Raw genomic sequence first — 25,594 nt, 5'->3', positions numbered from 1 at the left:
ACACAAGGCTTCTGCATTTCCACAGAGGACTCCTGGCTGTACTGGTCAAACAATTTCCAGAGTTTTCAGCAGTTGTAGAACCCTTTTATATGTTGAAAATATGAACACACGCCATTTCAGACAGCATTTGTGCTAGCAGTGGAATTTTTAAATAGAAATAATTAGTTTTGCTTGCTATGGTTGTTACATCTGGCATAAATTTGCCCCAGTGAACCCTATTTTTAAAACAAAGCATCTGAACTGAGGTTCCAGATTATACTAGTTACTGATCTTTGCAAGCCTAATCCATTCTTATGAACAACGCCTCTGTGGTGTTTTCTTCCCCAAAGGATATACTACGGGTGCAACCCAAACTTTATTGTGCTTAATCTGAACCAGAAGTCTGAGCTGATTATTTTAAAAGGCATGCTGTTTCTTAAAAGTGATTTTCTTCCTGTCTTCATGCTGTGCTGATAAGAAGTTATAAGTGGATGTCTTTAATGTTTTAGGCTGGAGTGATACAGAAAAAGGCAGTGTGTGTCTGGAGGCTACCCAGCCCAAGGTGAAGCCAGTTGATGTAGCAACAGTAAAGGCTTTAAAAAGATACTCTTTTACTTTGAAACATACACATCACAGCTTGTAATTTCTGGAAAAAATGTATGTTGGATGAAATTATACCTGGTTTCTAAAGGTGCTAAATAAGGGCAGAGGGAAAGACCTTGCACCCTTTCAGCACAAAGGCCTGGGGTCTGTAGTACTGTTGACAATGTGTGAGGGCACAGAGAGGGCAGGGGTCAAGAGATGTCCCCTGCACCCTTTCAAATGATGCCACTGCCCAGCACACCAGTGTAGCTGCCATCAAATTATCCTCACACCTCTGTCTTTCTGCCAGTGGCCCCACTGGTACAGCAGAGCACCCAGGTCTAAGTAGGTCTAAGCCCCTCATGGTGCTGACCTGTAATAAATAATGTGGTAGCTAATACATAGGCAGATCTTTGGTCAGTGCTTGATGTGAGACAGCAAACTACAGCAGTAAGGGAGTTGGCTTTTAGGTACATTCCTGGGTAATTCCAGACTCCTGTCAGCCCAGTCGTGTTTGTGTTGCTGCAGTGAATGATCTTGCATATTGATCTCCCTGTAATCAGTTCTCTCTTGCAGACAAATATAGCTACTATAAAACCTAATTAGGTGTTTTTAGTGTTTAAACATATTTTCCAGTAATGATGTGCCCTCTTCCAACATACAATATTTGCAAGCCATAAAAATCTCTTTTTGGTGATAAAAGTGTCATTTCACATAATACTCTTATTTTTTAACTAGCAAAAGCAGACAGAGAAATCTTCACAAACACTAGATTGCCAGGCTCCCTCCATTAACAGCAACTAATTTTACCCTATGTCAGAAACAAGATAAGTAGGGAAGTACTAAAGTAATTTTCATCAGCTGTTTCAGAAACCATTATTGATTCTCAACTCAGTAATCAGGTCTGTTTCTATTTCTAATCCAATAAAATGCATAAGTGATAAGTTTGTAGATATCAGGTAATTTATTAAATTCCTGGTGTCCCGCAGCTTCATGCTCAAATATCCTAAGTGGCTTTAATGCATCTTGATTATGCCTTCATTATATCCTGATGTCATAATTTTAGCGATTAAGGAGTTGGACTGAAATCACAATATTGAAATCACATATGCACCACATGTGCGTGTCTCTCCCCATGGACTTATGATCCTTATAATATCTTCAACAATGTCAAATGAAAATTATAATTATGTCTTCAAAAATGTTACATTTATATATTCATGGGAATTAGACAGGAGGATGTGAAGTATCAGCCAGCATAGTCTCAAATTAATCATTAAATTATTATTTTTAATTATTTTTCATGCTAAGTCAGCTCCATAATAATCTTTCTTCATCCTTCCTTTGTGCTCAGTTTTATTGCTAACAGCTCCAAATTGCAAGGAAACTGGTAACAGATTTTCACTTCTTGTGTCCGGCTAGTTGAAGACAGGAATTAAGATAACCAAACTTAATCAAGTCTGATTTAGCCACAGTTATACAGTTTCTGTTACTTCTCCTAATATCTTTCTTTTTAACCCTTGGGATATATAAAAACAAACCTTATAAGGAGAACAGAAAGCTAGCACTGCCCTTTATAACCTCAGACCAAATTTTCAATGATTATCCAGTTTTAAGCAGAGACAGATGAGAGCTCCCTGTTGTCTGTTGGACATGTCGTTGGTATCTTAGGGAAATACAGTCCTGTTACTTTAGAAACAGAAGCCAACAACAAACAGAGAATAGAGGTGGCCAAGAAAAGTGACAGTGTTAAATGGCTGTGTCCTGGCTGGCAGAAAATCAGGTGAAATTATCCAGGCCCTAGATAGTTGAGATCGAATATGTTCTCAAGCAAGTTGCAAAGCAAGAGGAAATTCCAGTAAATCATTTACTTAATGAGAACAATGTGCAACAGATCTTTTTTTTCTTCTACAAAGTTAATATTAGTATTCTGTTATCATGTTTTTTTTTTTTTTTTTTCTTCCTGTTTGCTAAGTTACCCTGTGAGATGCCAGTAGGGTCTGGCATTGTATGGGGTCTGATATTACTCATAACTGCATGAACTGGGAGCAATTGCTGGAGCCAGCAACTTATTTATTCTTGAAACAATTCCCTGCTGAGAAATTTGAACTCTCTGGAGCCGTGGCCAATGTGTCTACCTTACTCCTGTCAGCTTCCCTGGTCAGAAGGGAAGCAACCCAGATTTTCAGAGCCTCCATATTCCTGGTTTGATTCTATTTCTCCAACCAAGAGCTCCAGAAGCACCTTCTGTGTATGTATTTTTAAATTGGGTTTTGTAACAAAATATTGCAGAATTTTGCTTCATTTAAATAATTTGTGGTGCTTTTTTATCACTGCAATCTGGGAGGAACATGTCCGAAAATCCTGAGATTTTTCATGTGTGTACACTTTTGCCTTCTGGCCACTTCAACAACCCCACTGGAGTCAGTGGAATTACAGCTTCCTTGCCCCATTAGGACTTCTCTACGTTTGTGGACAAATTCAAACCTTGTGTTAATGAGCATGGATTCAACCACACTTGCAGAGGTTTCAGAGTCTCAGGTTCCAGTCAAGTTTTTGAAAATGTGTGGCAGGCAGAGGAGAGAAACCCTATTAATGCCATTGGTGAGGGAGAGAAGGTAATGTGAGCTCAAATCTTGTTAGACACCAGAGAATCTACATGGAAGGGAGCCCAAATACATGTTCCAGACACCTGAAAAACTGGAGGACAAAAGTCTATAAAACTCAACACCAGAATTTATGGGAAATCAGGCCTCTTTGGTCCCAGTGCTCTCCGAACTACCTGTTTATAGGCTCAATTTTCTATGGACACCTTCAGTAACAATGGCCAAAATAATATCATTCTGTAGTCAAGTACATAAGGACCATAAGCATTTTTGCACAGCAAATCTTGACAGCATTGTCTTTTGTCTCTGTGTCTTGCTGCCCACTGTGGTGCTTCAGAAACCAAGTGCTAACTATGGAAACCTACACAACTTAGAAGAAACTTTAAGACACTGATGTGCAGCTTTCCCATTGCATCCCCCACAGGTACCCCATTCAGAGAAGTTATATTTGATTAGCCTTGTCAGCCATCTAGAGTTATCTATCAGGCAGTGGGACAGGAATAACCTGATGGTGGAGAACAACTGACATTTGTGAGATTTAAGGAAAGCTTCTTGCATAATTTGGAATAACTGCCCCCGAAATCTGGTTACTGTTGTCCTGGTTGCACTGCCAGTGCCTGGCATGGGGAAGGAGGAGATGGCACAGGGACAGCTGGGAACAGAGGAAGGACAGGGGAAGGGTGGCAGCACCACCTTAGTCTGGCTTCAAAAGCCCGGTGAGCTGGAGCCCAAAGATGCTTAGGCAGTCCCCAGTGGTTTCAGCTGAGAACAGAAGTGGCACATGACTTGAAGCTGCCTGACTATAAACACAAAATCTAAATGAGTAAGTCTGTAAATGAGCCAAATGCTCCAAATACAAAGGGTCTTCAGGTCTTTGTTTTCATTTTCCTACCCATAGAAGGCTTTTGTGGTTATTTTCATCCACTCACTAAAACCTCTCCAAAATGTAATGATGTGCAAGCATTTGGAGTCTCCCTTTCTGTTTGTTTATTCATCATTTAGTATAATCCCAGACTGACTTTAAAAATCCAAGTTTTTTTAAAAAAGCTTCAGTTACCTAATATATTTGCTTTTAAATGACAGTGTAAAAATGCATCTGTTATGTACAATAAATAAATAAATAAATAAAAGAGAGGTTTCTTTTGGAAATATACTTTATGGAACAAAATCAAACTTATGGAACCAGATCTTTAGGTGAAATTATGGTACTGTTAGGTACCATCAAAGACAGTGGGACAGCCCATGGGATGGAATTTCAGGAACAGCTAATTATTTGCTTTATAAAAAAAATCATTTCCTTTCCTTAATGAGCCAACTTTCAGGAAATGAGTACAGGGAAGGGAGAAGAGAGGAAGAAATACAGTATTTGGGAAGCTAAAAATCTTGTTGGTGTTCTTTCTGCAATTTTTGTGGCTAAGACATTGAATGGATTCCATAAGTGAGATTTTGTCAGCATGCCAAATCTACATGGTCTTCTATCTTTTAAAAAAATGCCTTTGATTTTCACAGACTCCAGCCTGGCTTGGGACTTGTGTTTAAAAAAAAAAGTGTATCCTGCTGCTACAGGAAATATTTTTCTCAACACCACCATATTTTATTTATTTTAATCATATTTTAAAAAGAATCTTACGGAAATCCCAACAGTACCGTTAAGCATAACCCAAAAGGGTTCGTTTCACCTATTTACAGGAGAAAAGCTCACAGGATTAACACATTTGGAAATGATGTGAAAATGTAAAACGGATTTAAGATTTTTAAGAAGTTCAGGTATTGAATATAGTAGGATATGAAACTATTAGCTTTCTTCACATTTGGAGGAAGACCATACAACACACTGAATACAGGGATTGTTTTATTTTATACTAGATTACACAGAGTACTTCATTTTCTAGTAGAGAAACTCATTATTAACACTATATAATGCAATTCCTGCAAGCTTGAGACTTGGATATTGGGCCAAAATTAAATCTCCATGTTCACATATAACCACACCCTGACAATGTTCAGGTCTGAGTAGTTTAATAATCTTTACTTCTTATATTGGGCCAAGTTCAGATCCAGACAGTCCCTTTCTTCAGATGCAAACTTTTGAGCTGAGATCTGCAGTGAAATGTTTGGGTTTCTTTTAATATTTCATCCCTATTGGGTTTCTTACAAGTCATCTGCAAGAAACCCAAGTTCACTGTTATTAATAAAGAGATTTTGAGAAAGCATTACCAGGCAACCATCATTATTGAAGTGTGCTGGACTACTGGAGTATGGGGCTGCAGCAATTGAAGGCTGTTACAGAAAACCGCAGTTGTAATCAGTTAGCCCAGAATTTTGCAGGGAATGCTCTTAAATCAGTGATGTAGCTACATATAAAATGTGAAGAAAAACCTCGACTGTTAGTATTTTTATTGGTGATATGTGACCTGTTTTATGCCCTGCATATTTTCATTCCGTAGTCCTCTGCTTCACTGGGTCCCAGGTGAGTAAATTGCTCAAACCAGACCTTTGCAGCACTGGTAGAAAGTCACCAGCAAGAAAGGCCCTCATTTAATGCTGGCAGTAAATTAAAACATCTCTCACTGCTGATCTAGACAAACACGTCCTAGTCACAGAAAGCCAACCAGACTACCAACCCTGTACTCCATGGGTAATTCAAATGGAGAAATCAGAAGAAAAGAGGTAGTAAGCAGCAGGCCTACATTGCCCATTTGTTTACTGTAAGCTACAGAAACAGAGGTGACTGGATAAACCTTCAGGTTTTGTTCTCTCTCCTCTAGAAAGTCCTTGTTTTCATGGGTCAAAATCTCTCCTGACAGTGTCCATTCAACTGATAATCATCAGTGTGGCCCTAAGTAACCCATGGGGTATCTTAAAACCTGAAGGGATGCTTAACATATTCTGTAAGGCTAAGCCATCAGGAAATGTTTTTGGCAAATGTCACTCAGGTTTCCCAAATTATCCAAAGTGATCCTGCTTCTGAAAATCAGACATTTAAGAAGTCCAAAGAAATCATGCATACCATTTTCCAAGTAAGGTTCATTTCAGAAGGGAAAAGTACTGTGGTTGATGGCTGATTTTGATAAAATTGCTGTGAAATAAAATAGATTTTCTAGCACAAACTATTCATAATTTGTTCAGTCATAATCAGTCATATCAATCTAAATATTTGAGCATGGAATCAATCAAGACATAGACTTTGAGCTTGGAGAAAGGTGCTCAGACTGCTGAAGCTGAGTAAACTCACATAAACTTGCTTAGATGTAGAGAATTATTTTTTTTCTACAAAATACTAAAAATTCCTATAAAATTAACAGTCTTGGTTTTAAACTTGATTCTCTCTGAAGAAAACACCAGCTACCTTTACTGTATCAAGTACTGCAGCCCATATCAGGCGCTGCACACATGCAAAGTAATGATCCAGCCAAAATGGAGTCTGTGGCAAAATAATGGAGAGAAGTATTTTTAAGAATCTCTGGTCGGCATATTTGCTTTATTTTCTTTACTACCTTTTTAAACCATTATATCCTTCAGTTGATTTTAAGTGAAATGTGTGCAGAGATATGTTTAAATTTAATGAAGTAACCCCTTATGTATGGTGAAATGACTTCCTAATTTCATTTTATGTTCTCATGGTTCTTGAGTTTTTCATTTTTCACAAATGGAGCAGATTTATATGAGTTCACGTGACATCTCTAGGATGGCGAGAAGTGACCATGGCTGCCAGAGAGGCTACTTAGCCTTTCGATCCATCGGCGAGGTAGTATTGTATGTTTAATAGAACTAGGTGTAAAGTGATGGTTCTTTTTTCACTGTTTATTGCTAAGCCAACCTGTTATAAAACATTGATCTCTCAGATACAGGAGACACATGACTCCCATGCCACTAGGTCTAGTAGGCTTAACCTGCTGAACCCGAAGTGCTAAAAGGACTTAAAATGTAATCATTAGTAGATTTTTGCAAGCAGCTGGTAAAACAAGATTTCTAGTCAGTCAGGGTGCTTTAATTTACTTCTTAATCTTGCCAAATCAGCAGAAAAGTATTTTAGCATAGTTCCACTTGGCAGACAAAAGGAGGATTCCAAAGGGCCAGCATAAAAGAAACCATCCATGCAGGTGGATGGTGATAAACTCCGTGTAGTGATGGCTATCAGTGCTGAGGTCCAAATTTTATTAAGCTGCTCTGGAGGAAAAGAAGTTGGAGAAATACTGTATCTCATTTTGGCTCAACCCTGTTTTGTTCAAAACAACAGCAGTATTCTGCTCAGCCTTTCCAGCCTCTATTAAATCCAGCACATTGTACTGAGACAAAAAAGATCAAGGAACTTCCCTTCCCTTCTCCCCATCCAACTCAGAGCTCATTTGTCAGCAAGAGTTATTGCCCTGACAAGCAACCTACAAGTCACCCACTTGTCGTTGTTCTCTATCTATATGAAGGGAGAACATGGTGATGGGCAGTCTTTATGACCAGGTTTCCCATTGTTTCAGCTTGACCCTGCCATGAAGGATGTCAGGGTAAATGGTAAGGGCCACACTTTTGAAGGCAAATAAAAACTACCACAGAAATCAAATCCATGAGTATTTTCCTGGTTGGCACTTTCTTTCTAGATTTTGGGGATACTGAAACACATCATGATCATGTCTTTTTGTCAGTTTTTCCCTAAATTAACAATGAAGGCTGTGGTGCATGTTAACTATGGCTATTGACTAGGCTACAGAGACAGCTGTACACTTGCATGCCACACACTTATTTTCATGATCTCATTTAGATGATCTGTTTAATTGAATGCAATCTACAGACTTGATCTCTTGCCATTTAGTGCATGCAGGAAATCCGGGGAATAACATCCAAAGACTGTGCTGGACTGAAAGTGAAAACCCTTGTTTTAAGATGCTGCCAAATGTTTTAAAGAAGCAGGAACACAAAAAAGAAGTCTTTAGTGCCTCCGAGATCATCATGTGCAACTGTGGCTGACTGGACCAATATTACCTGACCTGAAATTTGAATTAATTCTCATTAATTAAATGAACTATTGATCTACTGGCATGATAAAATAATGTAGAAAACAAATTGTAGTGATTTTTAAAGTAAAGTTATATGAGAAATAAGAGGGAGGAGATGAAAATGAACATGTTGAAAATATTTGCTGAAGAGGCTTTGTTACACTTTTGTATTTAAATGTTTGAAAAAATCTTCAAGCTATTTGTCCTTGACACTAGAAGTGCCCTGGCCAAAGAGCAAGTGATGCATTTCATATCATCTGCTTTGAAGCTCAAACAGAGTAAGGTTTAACTGCCAAAATTTCTTCAGTGGGCATAGGGTTCATGGGTGCAGGTCCAGTAGGACTCATCCATTACACTATATACTTTTGCTCAGTTGGCAAACAGAGGTGCTTTTTAGTTGCAAATCCACAAAGATCTGGCAGTAAAGTCAATTCTTACAATCTCATGTGTCGAACAAGCACTCTGCAAATCAGTGTGGTTTTTCGGATGTTGCTGAAGGCATATTTTAACTACAGCTGATGTTACAAAGATAGAGCTAATGGTCTGACATACCTTGTATTATCTTTATTGTCAGTAATGATGAACGAAATAAAGAGATCTCATGGAGAGCTTGGGGAGTTTTGAATTTGGAAAAATAACTTTCAGCTGAGCAAATTTAATAAGTATTCAGTGGGAAACACTAAATATAGACTCTGATAAAGCAATTATTATAGACACTCTTTAAGGCAGAACTGCTCTTCCAGGTAGTGTTCTCTACAGCTACCAAAACCTTCATAGTGCTGCATAGACAGCTTCATTTATAGATTTAAAGCCACAAGCCACCCACTATTTGAAGAAAACTTTCCACAGTCGGAAAGTACACGTAATATAAGATCACTCTGCTCATTATCAGGATTCTAGACTCCGCATAATCTTGCTGATGTTGTCAAAACATAGTCTCCCTATCAGAACAATTATCTAGTTAGTAAGGACCAGATAGGAACAAAATACAGAGAAAATGATATTCACAGTTTGAGGTGAACATGAGTCTAAAAGGCCATAATGTGAAATTCCTGGGTTCAAAGCAGAAGAGTGCTAACTGAAAAAAATACTCTTAGCAGTGCGTTCCTATAGCTCAGCCTTCCTTTTTAATTTTTATAGCAAACTAGTGAAATGGAAAGTGTAGAGCTGCAAAAGTGAACTGCTTCAGAAACATAACTTTGCTTTTAAAGCACAACTTTTTAATGATTTAATTTTACTTCCCACCACAGAATTCATCCCTGTGCTTCTGCTTCAGACCCTCCCCCCCCCACCCCCCCAGGCAGAAGGACTGTGATCCCAGGCTTGGAGGTCAAAATATCTCCTGCCTGAAGGGCAGAAGAAATCTCCAGGCTGCCCATCTCTGGCAGGACACCAGGAGGACAGTCAGATGCCCTGGGCCAGTGTGCCCCCAGGAGTTTGTTGTCACTGAAGGAAATTGGTGCCTATCTCACACCTGATTAAAGTCAGAACTGGCGAATACTACACCTCTGAAAAAGAATGAGAATGAATTCATCAGCAGCTGTCTCCAGTGGTGCTTGTGGATTTGTTTTGTTTTTAATTCAAGCTCGTATCCTGAGACTAGACTGCAGATGTTTTCAGGGACAGTGTAAATACTGTAGCAGTTAGATCAGCTCCATTTTTCAAATTGCTGTGATGTTTTATATTCTGACACCTGAAATTGGCTTTTAATTGCTCCAATGTAGTGGGTCTGGTTTTCTCTGCCTGAGAGATGAGAGAGGAAAAAGCTGGGACAGGAGCCTCTGAGGGATTTCAACAGCAACCTGATCTGAGCTGACACAAGAAACGCAGGAGAGATGGTAAAAGACTAGACATGGTTTTGTTACACAGAAAGAAGAACTTAAATTCTGTAGTATATATAATGTACTAAGTTGAATACCTTAGTAACAGAAATCAACATCACAACTGGAACTTGCAAGAAAGCATACCAATGGATTTAAAATGAAAGTGCTTACCTCTATAGGCACTTATCTATATACTTTCTTTAATAGGGAGACTTCATTTTGCAGTTAGGATTATAAATTGCTCACTTAGACGTACAGGGAGTTAGCAATAGACAGAAAGCAAAGATAAAGTTCTGAAAATGTAGGACTCCAGGATTCCAGGATACCCTTTAAAACATACCTGAGTGATGCTCTGAGGTCAACACACATAGTTCATACAGAATATTTTTAATGGGATGGGACATTCCTCAAGATAGTGAGAAAATGAGGTAGTCATCAGGCTGTACCAGAATTCTTGTAGACAGAATTTAAACGAACTTAGCAAAACGCTGTGTTACAGCTATGGCTGCACAGTTATATTGACAGCACATGAACTTGTGAGAAGGAAAATTAAGCTCTGAAGCTCTGCATCAATGAACTGGAATTTGATGGAAGATGAAGCCTCAGGCAATGAATGAAAAAGGATTACAGATTTAAAAATATTCTCTAAATTATTTCTATTAGCACTACACATGATTTTCTGAAAGCACACAGAAAGTTTGGCTGCAAAAATGAAAAACAAAATTCCTAGTGCCTGCCAGTTTTAATCAAATATGGAGCTCAGCCTGAACCTACACAAGGCTGAAATGATACTGTGGGAAGTAAGGCTGACTGTCTCCCATTAAAGGCCTGCAAGCTTTTTTTGTTTAATTTTGTGAAGCCTTGGAGTCTTATCTGACTCCTTACTGAGTCTGGATGACTGGGCAGCATCCCAAAAATACCTTCTCACATCTTTAGCTTTATGGGGAGTTTCATCCCTTTCTCCTGCTGAGGCCCCAATATCCTAGGCATTTGTTACCTGGCGGCTGTGTTAGTGCAGCCTCCTGTTCTTGAAGCTGGAAGTAAGACAACGTGCTGGCTCCAGATGTGGCAGAAGGAGGCTGTCTGCCTTGTGCCTGCCTTAGATCACTGTAATCACCTCATGCCAGTGCTCAGGCCCTTCTTTCAGCTCCAGGTAATTCCTGATGCCAGATTACAGCCCTTGGTGAATGAAGACCCTCTGCATCTGCAAACCACTACAGCTTATAACAAAGCCTTTGGGAGCTAGGGACAAAACATTTTTTTGGAGGTAGTCCAGCACTGGAAAAACCTTTCCATTAATATCAGATGAAGACAACATCTGACCATCTTTAGAAAACAAAGGAAACCTTCCTCCTGGAGAATGCTTTCATCAAAAACATTACTTGCTTTAAGTTTCAAGATCTTTCATTTGCTTTCTCAAAAAATTCACCAAGCACAGACTCATTTTTGACCTCCAAAAGGCAGAAATGCCGTGTACTGCAGAGCCCATAGCTATTTCACCCAAGCTATTGACGCACAGGTAGGCTATGTGGCGAGGGCAAGAATTCACCAGCTTCAGGCCATAGTTAAATGGTAAAACAAGTTCAGGCTTACATTTCTAATTCCTAACACCAAAGACAGATGACACAAATCACTGATTTGGTGCAAGCTCACTTGACCAATGCAAGTTCTGATAGGTACGTTTTGCAAGAATAGGCTTCAAGCTTAATCAGGTTCTAGCTTTCACCACACTGCCAGCACAAACCTATCAGGAAAGTACAAAGCCAAAGTAAACTCTGTGTCATGTGCTCTGCCAAATTTGACAGAAAAGAGACCGTGTGCTCAGGCCTGATTTAGGTCCAAATTTCACTGCTAGATAACAGCACAGTGCTGTAATTCAACAGTAATGCTAGTGGCACTAGTGCCTACTAAATAATAGTATTTTTAATCATATTTTAACTATTGGTTGGCTATAATTTAGCTGTTAGTGCTGCCTAAGGGTTTTGCCCCTAAGTATCAGCCTTTCCCAACCTCTTTTGGATTTACACATATGCATATGTATGTATATATTGGGCCCTATCAGCTGGGGAAGGAAGCTGATGTATAATCAATAAAAGACCAGTTAAGAGGTCAGCATATATTTCACTTATTATCTACCTTAATGTTTTACTGTCAGGTCACAGATCGAACCAAACACACCATATCATTAAGAAAGTATCTCGTCAGTCACAATTTAAAGGCAGCTGTCATTTCCACCCAGTCTTGCTTACCAGTTGCAGATCTTCATGTTTCTTTAAGACTTCTTTTCAAACTGACTTTTTTCTTTTTTCTTTCTTTTTCTTTCTTTTTTTTTTTTTTTTAAATTCTCTCTGTAGTTCCCTTCCTGGATTCCTGTTCAATCTTCTTGATGGTCATCTTCCTCTGTAATCCTATGAACTGGGGGCAAATGATGGTAGTGCCCGCTGTTGCAATATGGGGCAATGGATTTTTGCTCAGAGACAATCACAGAGATTTAAACAAAGCAACCTTTTAACTCAAGTCATTAACACTTGATGGCACCATATTCATGTGGAGAAGCATGGCAGTATAATTCCCTTTTAATTCAAATTTCATAGGAACAGCATGAAACGTCTCCTAAGAATATATGCCACTCACTCATTGATGTAATAGCCATATGTCTGTCTCCTTGATAACCCTTCTGGGGTGCTCTATTTCTATGTCTTGCACTAGTTGACCACTTGAGATCTTCAGCTAAAAGGAGTTTCGAGATTATTTTTATTTTTATCTTTGGGAAATTATTGATGTGCAGCAGTGCTGCATAGTTGACTGACATGGCTTTTACAGTAATGCTTGAAAATGTGTAGAAGTGAGCAGTACTGTGTTCAGACTGCCAGGCAGCCAGAAATCATGAAAAAAAATCATCAAAAAGAAATCCACAAATTAGTCCCAGGAGAAAAATAAAAATAAAAATAAAAATTAAAACAAAACAAAACAAAACAAAACAAACAAACAAAACAAACAAACAAAAACAAAAACAGAACAAACAAAAAACAAACAAACAAACAAAAACAAAAACAAACAACAACAACAAAAAAAAAAACAGGAAATGTCTGTGGAAAAACAGACATATGGGAGTTCTAGTTCTTCCATAATCTTCCAGTAGAAGTCTGAGTAAATAATTCTATTCCTTGAAGGGTAGAGTTTTATCAATTTATTAAAAGAGTTTAATGATGTGTGAAACCTGGGCTGGTCTCATCTAGTCCTTCTCACCTAAAAGCTACTCATAGGACAGGCTTCCCCTGTACAACAAAAAGATGGCTCAGAGAAGTAATAGCAGGGTGTATTTATTTGTACCTGTGAGCTCTTGATCTGCAGGTACTGCATAAATACACTTGCAAATATAAGTGAAAATTACTGTAGATTTTTAAATTTATTTAAAAATTTAAGTGGGTTGTTTTACACTGCTTTATATAAATATATATGATCATCATCTCTATATATAAATAATGTGCTTTAAAAAATTCACTTCAACAGATAAAATACTGGTTTAACTTCCAAAATCTAAATTATTGTTTTATTGCAGCTGTCTAGCAGAGCTGAGGTTAGCTTAACAAAGAGGCTGGCTGAAGATACAAGTCTCATTCATCTTCCCAAAGATTTGAAATAAATGGAATATTTGACACAGAAGACTGCAAATCTGGCCATTTTACACGACACACATTTTCAACTGAGGGGTTTATAAAACTTTTTCCTTAACTGTTAATTGACAATGTTGGTTTTAATGAAGAAAGATAGACATGCACATTATAATATAAATTTAGCAGGTAGAACAGGTGGCAGAATAAATTATAGAAAAAGACAAATAGAATAACTTGCTTTATTGATCACAGATTATGCTTGTTTTTCAATATTTATTAGTTTTGTAGCTTTTTCTTTATTCCTTCTACAGAAAGAGTCCAGAGAGTAATTCAAAATGGCAAAACTAACATTTTTCTTTACCTCTACTGGCAAATTTTCAGAGAGATACATTTACTAGATGAAAACTTCCTGCCTGGACTGGCTGTCTGTTAGTATGACTAATGAGCAATTCATCCATCATTAGGGCTAGTAAGTTTTCCATTTCATCCTCTTCCCTCTTTAAGTGCATGATTTAATTCACAGCACATAAACATTTATGTAGCAACCTTGTAAAAGCAAAACCATAGCCAGTACTATGGTCATATTTGAGACAACTGTAAGCAGGTAGAGAAACTCACTTCAAACCAAACTCATATCCAGTGTTTGTTCACAATATCTAATCTTTGTATTCTGTGTCTGCGTCTAATTTAAATTAATTTAATTCTCTTTTTTCCTCTCCACACATACAGATTTCAGATTTGGCATTGCTAGGAGCTAAAGCTGCAACATGCTTAAGAGAAATTTATCCATGGGACAAATATGAGCTCTAGGTGAGACTGCCTTAATGACTACGTTACAGACCTAAAACTTAGTCTCTCCCATCTTTGGTTCCCTGTCCTGCTGCAGACTCCTTCCTATGCCAACCCACATGACTCTGGAGATGCTGAGCAGCAGGAGCCAGGTGGGTGTACAGGAGTCCAGAGCCAGGAGAATCAGTCTTTGGGCTTCCTCTTGCTCGTGCTGCACCTCAGTGTAGGGTGGGTATAAGACTGCCAGGTGCTGGGGCAGGCAAGAAGGGCTCTGGATGGCAGAACTGCAATGACTGTGTGGCCCAGACCTTTCTCTTTCAGGAAAAGCAGCAAATTATACACTTCAGAAGAGTAGGGCCTTTCTCACAACTTTAGGTACAGCAGAAAATCCCCTATAGTCAGTGTGAGTTTTCAGACATTTTTGGGGCTCTGCTTTGCCTCCTCAGAGGCTGGTGACCTCATTACATGGACTTGGGGCAGAAGGTGCCAGTCAAACCCTGTAATTCCAATATATGAGGAGCTTTTCATGGACTTGCAATGCCTGTGTCTTAACTCAGCCTGCAGCTAAACATGTGGCTATCCTCAGTGAACCCTCATATGCTCTCTGCCAACCCTAAGAAATCAACACTTCCTTTCCATGAATAAATCTGATTTCCTTGCTCATTCCCCAAAACCTACCCACAAATCTCCCTGCTTACTTGGTGCAAGCAGAGGGTAGTGACAGCAAGAACCTGAACTGCAGACAGAGGTGTGAGGCAGCATAATGCAATGCATTTTCAAGACTACTTTAAACTCAGCCAAGAATACTTTAAACTCTCCTCCTCCATCACATTTCCTTAAAATTGAGATTATTAATGAGTGACACTTACATTCATATTCCTAAGAGCTCTGCTTTAGAGAGAAACAATAGCCAGGTCTCTCTCTCCTTCCTCCTGGGTGGGCAAGCAGCACAATGCAAAAGCATTATCACATCAACTGCTGGGCTAAGAAGCTTGACCCAAAGCCCCGTGCCAGTGAATTATTTTCCCCTGACATATGGCTTAAGGCTGAAGGATTTGAACACTTAATTGGTGCATTTTCCACAAGGCTTTAAAGGCTTGGCAAGGTGAGATTCCTGCTAATCAGTGATACAGCTGAGAAACAGCTCCTGCTGTGCATCACCAGCAACCTCCACCTACAAGAATTTATTGATCTCCTGGAGCTCAAGGGACTTGTATTATCTGAAGGTGTTAAAATCATTTCTAAGCAAAGCTGTCTGAAGATTGTGTTTTAAACACCCACCATAATTTGTATTCATGGAGACATGTAGCATTATAAGCCTACTAATGTGCATGAAATAGAAAAACATGCCTTTCTCTCTCATACTATCATGATGGGGTGGCTCTTTGTTAACCAGGAAAACAAAACATGTTCCCTGTACCTTTTGTCTTTTACTGTAGGAATTACCTCAGTCCTCCTCTACAAGCAGATATTCACAAAATTAACATCTTTCCAGCACTGTTATTGAACCTAAAAACTAAATAAATAATCCCCATTCCAAAGCTGTATCATTTGAAGAGAGATTTGAGTGGAGAAATTTGCAAAATTAAATCCTTATCAATTCTTATTAATTATAATCATGACTGGAAAAGAATTTTCCAGAGCATTTTTCCCCATTTTTGTCCTGATATTTTCCTGTACTAAGACCTCTGGCTGGCAAAACAATGATTTCTGTAACATTCCATATATTTTTCTAGCATTTTACTTTCTCAGAAAAAAGCTCCTTAAGTAAATTACATTGTTTCCATCGTTGCTGATTCCCTTGTGCTATCTTATCAGAAACCCTGTAAACCCCTCCTTCACTGAGCTCCTGTGGGCTGGAAGGAGCTCTGTACATGGATCTTTAGGAGGAATGCATTTTTACGGTTTTCTGGTGTTCCAAGGAAAAGCATTTTTCACCCTGATTCAGCCAAAATGATCTTTTCATAGAGAGGACAACACAACTAAAGAGAGCAGATGCCGTGCCCACTGGAGGGAAGAGACTCTCCCCTGAAGAAAACTGCCTCCAACCACAAGCTGATGACTATTCTTACAACTGAGAAACGCCGCTCACACAGGGTACACCCATGCAGACACATTCACACACACATGGGAATAAACTCGATGCAGACCCAATGTATCAGGACCACTTTGGAAAGCATTCCACAGATACTTGTCACTGAATAAAGTCAATCACATTTCATTCTCTTGAACATGTAAGAGCAGAAGATGAAAGCAGAGGTTGGAATTGTTCAAAGGATGCATGTGTAGGGCCCTAGTGCCCTAGTGCCTTGAGTATGCTTTATTCTTTTATGGTTTAAGTTCTGTTACGTTTTTTTTTTTTTTTCTCCACTAAATGTGAAAATTTGGAAGTTGATCCAAAATTCCTCTATCCATTTTTCCACTCCCCTGCACTGCCTAGTAGTTCTGTTTTTCAGCTTTATAGCCTTCAAGTGTGCTTGTAGCCCTGGCGTGATGCAGGAGCTGTGTGCGACCCTTATAGCAGAGCCCAGCCTTTGAGGAGATCGTGTTTACTCCCTTTCATTCTCTATTTACACTGCTATCACCTGCCGTTCTGCAGTGCCTGTCTCAAATTTGGAAATGACAGACCTTTAAACAAAACCCAGCTCAGCTTCTTAAAATATCTTCGGCAACTTAATTAACTTTGCTGGCATCTTAAGAGTGTCAATTGCAACGCAGCTTAATGATCAATTAAGAGATCAGTTCTTTTCCCCCATACATGGCATTTTTTACACTAGCAAATACCAATTTACACTCATTAAGCCCTGTGAATAAGCCTGCTGACACTCCAGGGGTCCCATTGAAACCCACTCCTCACAAATACAGTAGGTGTAGTGTTTACCCATTGCCTAAATGTGCTGAATAAGCTCTTTGACAAATAAAAGCATTCTTGCTTGCCCAGCTATCAGTAGGTGTGCTACATGCAGCCTACTGCAGTCACCCACCACCTTTTCTCATCACCCAAGCAAACACTTTTTAATTAAGAAACTTTCCAACAGACAAGGACTAACCCCTACCTCTGACGCCATGGTTTAAAAGCAGTGGTGTAACTCCCTGCTGTACACCCTGTGTGCCTCAGGTGATCCCACCATCCTCTGGCTGGGCTGTTTTTCTGCTCTTACATGGTGGGAAGGCCAGAGCTTTACATCAGGACAGCTATGCAGCCCAGCATGCCGGCCTCAGCTGCTCTTCCCACCTGCAGTGTGGGAGGGGGCAGAGGTCTGTGGTGCCTTGAGCTTTGTGCTAGGTGTGCATCCTCATGTCAGGAGCTATGGCTGGGAACCCACTGTGTGCCTCTGTACAAAGTGGCTCCTGTGGCATATTATGACACATATATAAAAGCTGTGTGTCTCTTCTGTATGACTATTTTCAGCCTCATTAAGGCTGATTTCTATGCCAAGGTGCAGCATTGCCAACAAATTTCAGCCATTAGTCTTCCATGAATTACAGTATTTTATGTTTATTAGCGCATTTGGGATTTCAGAGAGCAAGCGTGGACATCAGTAGTAACATCTGGGGGGCTTGTGTGCTTGGGACTTTGCCACAGATGTGCACAGAATGCATTGTCCAGCTGAGGGGTTCATCTTGCTGCCAACACATCTCTGACATTTCAATTTGCTGCACTTTGCTAAGTCCTGCATTCTCTTGACTTTTCACACATCCCACTCACTGCCATAGGCTACGCATCTAGAACAAAGCCTGAACATGACAACAAATGAGTTTTGGGAGCCAGAGGAAAGAAATCAGAAAGAGGGTTTTGCCAGCACTGTACTTAGCAGCCTTTTCCCCACAGGCACTATAAATTTTTGTGTGACCAACTAAAACTGAATGAGATGGTCATTTTGTAATCTACACAGCTTTTCCATGCATGGGTTTTAAAGCCCATGGATATCTACACACACGTGTGTGTGTGTGATCACCTACCGGCACATGCACAAAATGTGCAGGCATGAGAGAGTTACATGTTGGTGTGATATATGCTTTGCTGGACACCTGACATATTGTTTGTTCCTCAGAGCTGAAGGATATCAAATTTTATTGTCATAACACTTGTAATGAAATGAGAACTGCTTTATGATATTTCCTTAGTGCTATTTGCTAATGGGGTAGTTGGGATGTTTATTGTCAGAATATTTTGCTTTGTCCAGTGGGTCTACAAGGAAAAAGAAGAATAGCTCAAGAGAGGCCTCTTGGGGGTGTCAGGAGAAGTAAGGCTGCAGAAAGCATTGACAGAAGATAACACAACTTCATGGAGTCTATACACCAAAAATTCTCTCTATTTTTGTTGTTGTTGTAGTTTGTTGGTGGTGGTGGTTTTATTTATTTTATATATATATATATATATATATATATATTTTTTTTTTTTTCCCCTAAAACATCATTCCTATTGACAAAAGAAACAACCATTTGACTGTAGTGGTTGTCTTTGTAAACCATTAATGAAAACATTCTAAAGAAAAGACCTGTGAGTTTTCAAGCATTTTGGATTCAAGCTTCTCAATACTTTCAAGCTTTTTGGTATGGCAAACACACAAGATAAAGAAGACAATGTAGACTCCCGCCTAGTCTAGGACTGCAGATACTGTCATTTTGGGTTGGCAAACGGACCAGAATGATGAGAAAGATATATTCAGATATGTTTGAAAGTTGTTTTTTTGGGAAGTGGGGAAGGGGGGTGGAGGTAATTGTTTGTTTGCTTTTGTTAAAGGACTGCCAAGGTAGGTCTGTACTATTCCCAGAAACACACTTGGCAGTAGCTATGAAGAAGGCCAGTTTCCTGCTCTGCCCGTCCTGACTGGAGCCAGGCCACAAACATCCCCTGCCGAAGCACCCCACACTGAAGCAGCAACCCCTGCCACCTACTCCACAGCTGCTAAGCCCCGAGACTCCACTGGGTACCCTTGTGAGGAAGGGCATGGTCTGCAGGGGACTTTCTGTGGCTGTGCGTTTTATTACCTCTACTTGTGGAGGACAAATACGTTTAATATTTAACATTTCCTATGTGTTAGAAAACAGAGCTGTTAGGGCAGTACAAGAAGGGCAGCAGGCTGACCTCACAGCTGGATTTAAAGACAAGCAGCCAGGCAGTTTGCACTGCCCTATGTGATAGTTTTCCTCCTTCACAGAGCAAAACAAGTCGCCCAGTGTGCAGATGGGAGGAGCTCACCTGAGGTGAATTTTGGCTCTTTCTATCATTAACAGACTGTGCTTTGTGCAGGTTTCTGTACAGCAGCAGGAAAAAAAGCTTTCTTCTTTAAAATATTCAAAACAAAAAGGCAAAATAAAAATGTAGTTTTAATTGATTGTCCTAGTAAAATGTTTCAGGATTGTACAATAAAATTTATTATTATTGTTAAAAAAAAAAACAAAAACAAAAACAAAAACAAACAAACAAACAAACAAAAAACACAACATGCAAGTGCTGAGATAATACAATTATGGGTGTGCTGTGGAAACCTAGACAGAGCAGACACTGGATATACAGTATTTGCTTTCTGACTCTGCCCACACAGAGTTTTCTTGTGGCTACTGAACAAAGGTCCTGAGAAGACAGAACTCCCTGCCAACTACATGTTGTTTGGGGAAAATATAATTCTTTAAAAGGGTTTTCCTGCTTTGTGTTCTTTAAGCAATCCAACCCAATCCTTTAAAGTGACGCTTCAATAAAATATTCACAAAAGGGATAACATCTTTTTAATCTCTTTTTATCCTGTGAAACAAAGAGTTCTGCCTGTCACAGTGGGAGACACACACGTCGCCTGTCTGTATCTGACTGTTACATATCAAACAAGGGTGAGATGGCCTTCCAGGACGACCAAAAATGTCTACATTGCATTGGGTCTAGTTTTCACATTCTTGGCTCATTCTGTCATTTGTTCTTGATTATCCAGCTAGCAAGTGTGGGTAGCTGCTATAGCAGGAGCCATAAAATTTGTATTTCTACACTGCAGATATTCTCAAATAGAGATTCCATCTCTCTATTTTACTTTCAAAATAAAGTTTGTGATATAATCTCTTTGCCCTTGAGTATAATCATTCCTCTCCTTTTCTTATACTGCAAAATTCAGTTTTGTATTAGTCTAACCACTGACAACAGTGGTTAGAGCAGAAATAAACAAGAGTAGCACAGAGACGAATAAGACTGTATGGATTTAAAGTGTAAGTGTCCCCGTGGGGAGATGGTTTTTTTCCTCACTGATGGCTTTGAAGATCTTTTTTCCTGCTACTGTTATGGGTGAAGGGTATTTTGCAAAGTAGTCCTCAACAGGAAAAGGACTCAGGGGGATCCTGAGTCTTTATTTCAGTCTTAGACACATAGGTTATATCCTTCTTGGCATGTTTTTACCATAATTATAGACCACTGGAACAATTTAAATTGGGATTAAGATTAAAAGGTAGTATCTCAATGACATGAAAAGCCTGCTAACATTTCAATCCACTTGCATGAGCTGCACATAAAGATATCTAGAGATCTTTGTAGTTTATGTGGTTCTTGAAATGAAATATTGCTTTAGAAGAAAGAAATTAAGAATGGGCTCTAGTTGAAGTATTTGAGAAAGAAAGAAAAAAAATAAAAAAAAAAAAGACCACAAGGACAAGACCCTGGTTTGGAAACAATGCATTAAAGTTACACAGCTCTGAGATTTCTGGCAATTATTGCTCAAGAATAATCTAGTGGTGAAGGAGTGACAAGGACACAGACATGCAATGTTGTCTAATGGGCTGACACAGACGGCTGTGTGTTCCCGCTGCAGTAGCTTTGAGCCTTGCTAAAATGCCCTATTTGCTTAGTTTTGCAGTTGCTCAGAGCAGGCAGTCTAACTCACAGGTTATGCATGCAGTATGCTGATTAAATACCTCCTAGTTTTAAGTTCCTACATCTATCTTCATTAGGGTAATGCCACTTTCCTTTTCACAGGAGTGATATAAGGCTACAAGCACTGATGTATCCATATGCAATAAATAAAACAAAACAAAACAAAACAAAACAAAACAAAACAAAACAAAACAAAACAAAACAAAACAAAACAATAAAATAAAATAAAATAAAATAAAATAAAATAAAATAAAATAAAATAAAAATGAACAGCCTGGAAAATAATGCAAAAATAATTTAGAATCAGAGAATGGGAGAATGGTTTGTGTTGGAAAGGATCTTAAAAATCACCTAGTTCCAACACTCCTGCCCTGGGCAGGGATGCCACTCACGAGATCAGGTTGCCCAAAGCACCATTCAGCCTGGCCTTGAGTACCTCCAGGGACGGGGCATCCACAGCTTCTCTGGGCAACCAGTTCCAATGCCTAAGTAAACAAAAGTTTCAGGTCTAAGTAGACAAAATGCACCTATTCAGAAAATAACCTGGGATTAGATAACTGTGGAGATTTTAATTTCCTCTGACTTTTAGTTGAATATGTAGATGCCTTCCAAAATATCTGTGCTTTAATATTTCACCTTGCTGTGCAAAATCACAGCTAACACCACAAAAGAATATACAGAAGCAGTATATACAGATGAGTTTTTGTGTTTGTTATTATTTTTTAAATCCACTAAAAATGGGCTTTTAACAGGCCTTTATTTATACTAAATAGAAATGACAGTCAGCAGGCAACTTTATTTGATATAACTCTTGAGTTAAAGTGCAGAATTTTGCCTAAAGAAAGAAGATTAAAAAAACACACTATTACATATGCTTATGCTTGTGCCCAATTTTCTATATTCATTTTGTTTGTTTCAAAGAGAAATTAAGGGAGTTTCTTGTATCTGCTTTTAAAGTGAGCTGTTGACTGCGCAGTTCTTCTTTACCTTGCTTCTCTTCCACCTTGTGCATTTCTCTCTTCAGCTTTCTGAGGCATGCTGTCTCTCCTTGTTCTGGCAAGAATAATCAGTTGATTCTCTTTTCTTCCCTAGCAGTATACACGGGGAGGCTGTTATAATCTGTCATCCCTATGGCATTTAGCCCATTGAATGGTGCCAGGAATGACGTGGGGCTGTGGGAGGACAGGTCAATGGGATGACCCTTCGGACAACCAGGCTAACAGCCCCAGGACTGGTGACCGCTTTCACAGCACGGTGTAATCACATTTTATAACATTACCCTTTAGCCCATTCCTGTTGGGCACTCTAAGCTGTTTACACCTTTTCCCGAGACATAAACTTCCTGAGACTATATGCATACATTTTTACTTGATTTCCAGATTAAAAAATAATAATAATAATAATAAAATCCTGGCTCATTCAGCCTTATGTCAGGAAGAGATTTCATAAACCACAGAAGAATCTGAAAGAAGAGAATATCAGGATGGAGAATCCCAACTGTACATCTAAAAGACATTTACATTTGTTCAGTCCCCTTCAGGCATCTGTCTAACCCTACTGAATCAGTGGATTTGTAGGGAAAGAGCAATGTGGCTTAGCTCTGATTTCTTCTCTAGATTTGCTGGCTCGCTGTTGAATGAATTGTTTATTCTTTTGAGTGCTTTGTGGAGTTCATATCAGTATGGAGAGAACATTATTAAGCCTTGAAATCCACCCTTATGGTACAAACTTCAGCAGCTGAGCCAGCATAACACATTCTTTAGGAAGTCAAAGATTATTCTTCGTGCAGTAGGCATTTTCCTCATGGAGCTAGGACAGTGAATACAAATCTACAAGACTTTCCATTCTACTTGCTTTATTGCAGGACAGAATAGTTTTAAATACATATGAAATTCACCTGGAATTAAAAATGTGAAAGAAATCTGAGGAAAATATTCAGATGAATTTTGATATTTGTCTTAAAAAATTCTGTCTTGAGTGTATTATACTACTGTTACTCAGGAGATCCTAAAATAGAAAAAACACCAGCAAGTTGTTCACTGCTATTTCTCAGTTAATAGGAAAGCATATAACATTGATTTCTACTGCCTTGCAACAATCCTAAGAAGAATTTTCACTGTTTACTGGCATTGTCAAATCAAAATTGATTGCTACATAATGTTAGAATGTGCCTGCAAGCTATTGCTGTTTCCATGCTCAATTTTAACATGTTGCTTATAGGCAATTCATTATAAAAAGATGTTGAATACATAAAAAAGGTTTGTATTCCTTTCCCCCCCCCCTCCCCTTCCTCCCCCAAAATGGGGTGTGCGTGTTTTCTGTCTGTCTTCATGCTCACAAAATAGTAGAGGAATTTGTACCAGAAGACAGAGAAAATGCTCAGCTAATTGCTATACCTCTGAACATCCTAAACTACCTCTTTACCCAGAAAAACATTTTGTGTGACATTTTAGTGGACTATTCGTGAGAAGCAGACAAAGGAAACTAGCTTGTAAAATCATCAATCAAGAATCTATCTTAAAAACCAAGAGACTGAAACTCTTTATACAACACCATATCAGATTCTGATCTTCAAAGTTAAAATGAGTGGGATCACTCTTACATTTAGAGTTAATCGACTGGTAAATACTTGAAGGCCTGGGATAAAATAAACCAAACCACCTCCCACCTGTCCCAATTCACCCCACCCCCACAAAAATAGAACCCACTTCTTGCATTTAACAGTGCAAAGAGATCTTTTACAACTTCCTTGCAACTGTGCAGTTCTCATTTATGGTATCTGCACCCAATGGAGCTTTTTTCACATATCTATACAACCAATCAAATTGTGCACTTCAGGGACTTCTGCTCACAAGTATAACCTTTCTTAAACCAACTTTTCTCTCCTTTGTTTGTCTGCTAGTTTTAAAAATTCCTCATAATTTCTTCTGTTCTTTTCTACTGACTAATGCTAGTGCTATGTTTATCTACGACACTTAAGAAAGTTTCTGGCATTGGCACCTGAATCATACCTATCCATCCCCTCCATTGCCCAACCTCTGGCAGAAAAGGAGAAGGAAAGAGGTAGATGACTGAAGGACAAGCTGAGGTAATGAGGAGAACAACTGAACTGAAAGAGATATCCATCATATGGGAAGCATAAAAATCCAGGGTTCAGGGAACAGAATGAGAGTGAAGATCATTGACACGGAGACTGACATGGGTTAAAATTACTTCTTCTTGTTTTGGTTGCTTCATATAACTCAAAAACGTGTCTATCAGTCAGTGAAGTTCCTCTTGTCTGTCAAGAGATGCTTTCCTATAAGACAGGTGAGTAACCTTATCATACAATTCTCAACTCCTTCAATGCTGCATTCAGAGTTTGCTTAAAATAAAGGCAATCATGCTCACTTGGTGAGAATTTTCTTCGTGAGTCCTCCTCAAGGAATTCCCCCCAATAACTTAGGGAAATGTAAGAAGAATGAATAAAACCTTACAGCCTATGTAATCCTTGGTGTGCAAAAATGCAGTCTTTTGGGAATGTGATAAAGTGAGACTTCAAGTTGACAGCAATGTAGGCCCCAGTGAGGGCCATTCTTGTGCTGAGACACACTGATTGTCTCTTGATGATTGAAGCTATCATCACCACAACACTGTGTGAGTTCATTCTCCACACCATGTGATACTGGATTGCAACCAGCAATTATCACTCTAACTGTGGTGGGTTACCTATAATCTGGGAGCTGCAAGCTACAGTTTTGGCAAAACTGTTTGAATCCAAGAGTCCCGTTACCTTACTCCTTCCAGACAAGGCTGATTAAATAATCTGAAAATATCTATGGGCATGACCACGTTGCGGAGGTTTTCCATAAAACATGACATTCAACACAATGCATCTCTATTTGAAAAGCTAATTGAAAGTCCCATGGGTAAAAAAAAAAAAAAAAAAAAAAAAAAAACACAACAAAACTTATGTAACATTTGCTTCACTCATGACTCATTGTGGGATACAGCGATGACTCCCAGTTCACTGTGATGGATAGGCTCTGAACAGCAGTGGTTGACATTTTCTAAGTCTTGGCCCTTTAATATGTTTTATGTTTGCACAGTTGCAATGAACATTCTCCACTGCCTTTAATCCTGGCTGATAAATGAAGCATGAGTCTCCCTCTAACCTTGGATACTCTCACAGCTAATGCTTGCTTGATATGATCTGTGTTTTTCCATGGACTCCTTTGGAAACTGTCCAAGTTGCTCTCCCCAGCTATTGAAGGAGCATTGCCATTGACTTCTTAATGTTTTTCCTAAAAGTTATTAGGCATGCCTGCTCTTCTACAATACAGTAGTCATAAATATAATTTAACCAGCTTCC

Source organism: Aythya marila (genome assembly GCF_965140915.1).
Source record: "Aythya marila genome assembly, chromosome: 3".
Classification (NCBI taxonomy): domain Eukaryota; kingdom Metazoa; phylum Chordata; class Aves; order Anseriformes; family Anatidae; genus Aythya; species Aythya marila.
This window is presented reverse-complemented; position numbering follows the sequence as displayed.